The 4,257-nt window shown below is 41.2% G+C and overlaps 1 long non-coding RNA gene across 1 annotated transcript; it reads right to left on the minus strand.

The window, feature by feature from the left end:
• Positions 1 to 3,479: 3,479 nt before the first annotated feature.
• On the minus strand, positions 3,480 to 4,053 carry LOC115571679 (uncharacterized). The gene is made up of 3 exons (XR_003981965.1): positions 3,851 to 4,053; positions 3,680 to 3,750; positions 3,480 to 3,521 (listed from the first exon to the last, which is right to left on the minus strand). It is a non-coding gene; the product is annotated as an uncharacterized LOC115571679 (long non-coding RNA).
• Between the last annotated feature and the right edge of the window lie 204 nt (positions 4,054 to 4,257).

The raw sequence follows: 4,257 nt of genomic DNA on the forward strand, positions 1-4,257 counted from the left end.
GACTGCGACCAGAGCACCATCTATTGGCCGATTTGCACCAATTTTTACACAAAGCCTCATCATGCCATACCACACAATGAAGAGTATTTATGTGATAATCACACAGTATTTTGTAAAGATATGCAAGATTGTCTGTTTTCAACACAATATGCAGGAATTTGTCATTTTATATTTCGGGCAGTTTATGGACTATCAAAATTCTTTTGATAACTTTTTGTCAGGAGGGTCTACAGATGCTACATACAAAGTTTGGTGCAAATTGGTCAAATCGTCTAGGAGGAGTTCGAAAAAGTAGGTTTTTCATTGTTTGCAAATTTGCGAACGGAAAGTTACTGCAAAAGTGGGCGTGGCCTACATCAAACAATTCAGCTAAATTCAGGGAATACAAATATATGTGGATTAATAATGTGCAACATATTAGGTGGGAGTTATGAGCCAAAAACGCTTTTGAATTGAAAATAGCGCCACCTGGTGGTCATTTTCGGTGAGTGAGTCACAGGGGCCATTCTATAGCACCTCTATGAATTTCATTTCCATAAGTGTTATGGTGTGGGCACAGGGCCAATTATGCAATTAAAGTGACGCCAGAGCGCCACCTAGTGGTGGATCGGTAAACCCTTTGTCAGATGTCCTCAGGAGGGCACTGACAATAAATGTACCAAGTTTCGTTTTATTCCGATGCACCGTTGTGGAGATATAAAATACATCAATTTAAAGAGCGCCACCTTGTGGTCATCGCCTGAAATTTTGCACAGGGCCTCAGGGGCTCATGGGGAAGTAGTATCCTGAGTTTCATGTCATTAGACCACACCAATGTGGAGATATGCAACACTTCCTGTTTGTAACCAAATCTGCAGGAAGTTGTTATTTAATAACTTGAGTATTGTGTGGTCTATCAAAATTCCTTTAATAACTTTTTGTCAGGAGGGTCCACAGATGCTGTGTGCCAAGTTTCGTGCAAATCGGTGAAATCGCCTGGGAGGAGTTCGAAAAAGTAGGTTTTCGACATTTTGCGACGTAGCGAAAAAAAACGGTAGGCGGAAATGGGCGTGGCCTATACCACGAGATTCAGCAGAATGCACTGAACGCGTCTATGTAAGGTTTTTGAATGTGCGACAAAGTATGTCGGAGTTATTAACCAAAACGCGTTTGTCTTAATAACAGCGCCACCTAGTGGTGGAAATTCAGGACGATAACAGATTATAAAATTTTTCGCCAGGTGTGACTTATATACCAAGTTTGGTGAGTTTTGGGGTATGTTCAGGCAGTGAAAAATGCGATCCTTTTGTGAGAAGAAAAATAATAATAATAATAATAAAAATCATTACAAAAACAATAGGGTCCTTGCAGGTTCCCTGCTCGGGCCCTAATAATAATCATTACGATTACAATAGGGACCTCGCAGGTTCCCTGCTCGGGCCCTAATAAATAAAATAATCCAAAATCAAAGTACATCACAAATACAAAGTCCATAACATGTGAAACTGCAGTTGTAGAGGCGCATCACAATGCGCAGGTGACATATAAAGCATGTTTTGCCAAGTTTCATACCTTATGGTATTGAATGAAAAAAGGCTGTCTGGAAGCCAGAATCTAAAATACTGTAAGATGTTGAAGTGGTAAGCAATAAGTTAAACAGACTAAAAAAATGTAAAGTCATTGGGCTGGTTCTTTTAAAGCTGCATAAATCAGTTTCTGTTGACTGGGGGGCGTAAGAACTTGATAGAGACAGCCTGGATACGTTAGCAACCTGTCAGTTTGCTATGGCTAGCAGGTTGCAAGCATTTACAACCCTATACAACCAGCAGACACAGAGAAACATTAGCATTCATTGGGAGTCATCTAATGAGTATTAAGTCTCATGTATGCTCAGTGTTGGATCCAGATACAGATGGTGTCCTTTGTCCATACTCATACATAAAACCTTATGGATGTGGACTAAAGGAAGCAGTACCGCCAGGCACATGCACACACAGGGCCTAAGGGGTGCTTGAGCCCCTGCCCTTTTTACCTCGTATTAAAAGTGCCCCTTTTGTGTGTTTTTTCAACCTTTGTAAGTTATAAATCCATTAACATAACTTTCTTGTGGGGGCTAACAAGTCGCCTACCACTTATTCAACGTGCTTAAATATGAGTCATATTTCAGAAAAGCGCCCATTTGTGTTTGTTAAGCTAACTGCTTGTTAATGAGAGTTAAGAAAAATCTAATAACATGACAGCTGTCTGTGTCGGCTGTTTATTTTGCCACAAATCTTAAACTTCTTCCAGATATTGACTTTATTGTGACTGCTCATGTAAACATTGCTGTTCCTACTAACATTCACAGTAGCAGTCACAGTAGTCATTTCTTGGTTTTGTCACATTTTTTGATGTGTAGCCTGTATTTCTAGTTTGCACTTGCCCTCCAATAAAAAGCCTAATAATAAACCAGTGTTTCATTGCTTTTTAAGAATTGCAGCTGAACTGCATGTCTTCTAAACCTCAGTAACCTATTATAATGTGAATAAACTCATGTTGACAATAATTTGTTGACACAAAAGAAATGGCAATTGCATATCACTCACAGCTACACAGGATACACAGCTAAGTAGTTAGCTTTCTATAATTACTTTGTTTATTAATTTTAAATTAACCTACATATTGTGTTATTAAGGCATGAAAAAACATTTGGCGCGCACATACTGCTCTTTTCTGACTTTGAGCCCCTGCCCCTCTATAGTCATGTGTACGTCCCTGAGTACCGCTGTTAATTGTGGGGGGCAGTGTAGCCGTAGTTCAAGCGAGAAAACGAAGAAGTAAGAACAATGCCGGACATTTGAAGGTACGGGAAATGAGGTTCATCTTCACTTGCACATTGGTAAAGCGAAAAGAGTTCTCCATCCACAAGTCACGATGTATGTAATGGCATCACAGCCGTCCGGCCTTAAAGTCCATGTAAAGCAAAAATAAATTTGTGTTATGAGTTTGTAACACCACATTGACCACTGAGCCAAATTTGAAAGATTAAAAAAATTGCTAAGTATATAAAATTAGGTCTCAAAATCATGGAAAAACAAGCACTTCTCTCTGCTGTGAAATGCTGGGGGCGTGTCAGATAGAGGGGCTGGAACCATGCCCATGCGCGGGAGGGGAGCCGCCTCGTGTACTGTACAAGGACGTAACCTACATGTAATGTAAGCTAGCAGCGTCATCGGACGGACCCAGCCCGACCTGTTTGAGCCATCAGAGCCAGAAACTGACTCTGAGTCAGACACTGATAGTGCTCAGCCTCGTTCCTCACAGTCCATGTTTTACATTACACACAAACGTAAAACCCCAGTCTACATATAATTCCTTGTCATAGCTATATTGGTGCACATAAAATATTACCTGTGGATTATCATTGTGCTGTCAGATGGTCTCTGCTCAGGGAATGAGGCCAAATCATGTCATGTGTAGCGGACCCTTGGCGTCAACAAAATGAGGCGGAGAGATTCATGACGGGTGCTTAAATTTTATTGTGTGCTGTAGCACCGTGAAAACTATGAAAAGGAAATACAGCAAGAAAATAAAGAGATTAGATTAAATACATGAAACATTTGATTTACAGTTTCCTAATACAATTTCCAAACCCTCAATACAATCACCCCCATTCAATAATAAAATAAGAGATACATTTATTAGAAAATGTTCCACATACCTCGTTCCACTTTGCCAAGGGAGCTAATTGTTTGTTATGTTGAAGGTGCCGTTTGGAGAGCCATCTGCCTCCTAATAACAATAAAACAAACTTAAGACAGACTGCAGCAACCTTATCAACATAAAGATGGTAAGTGATTACAATACAATACATGGTTCAAAGCAAACTCACTCGGAGTACCACAAATAATCCAGACAAAGGAGAGACTCGGCAGCACAGATGCAGCGCCAACCCAGCGGAGACAAAGGAGAAGGCGATTGAGATGCGCACAGGTGAGGATGCGCACAGGTGAGTTTACAGGGCTCATTGTCTCCTCTCTTTTATACCTTGCTAAGACTGGCCACTAGATTGCAGTCCAGGGTCATTCACATGCTCAACAGACAGAATACAGAGGGAGGCTGAGGTGACAGCCCAAAACAATTTACTGTCCTCCTTGAACCGGCACCTTATCGTGGTGGAGGGGTTTGAGCACCCGAATGATCCTAGGAGCTATGTTGTCCGGGGCTTAATGCCCCTGGTAGGGTCTCCCAAGGCAAACAGGTCCTAGGTGACGGGTCAGACTAAGATCGGTTCACTCG

Source organism: Sparus aurata, chromosome 20 (assembly GCF_900880675.1).
Source record: "Sparus aurata chromosome 20, fSpaAur1.1, whole genome shotgun sequence".
In the NCBI taxonomy this organism is placed as follows: domain Eukaryota; kingdom Metazoa; phylum Chordata; class Actinopteri; order Spariformes; family Sparidae; genus Sparus; species Sparus aurata.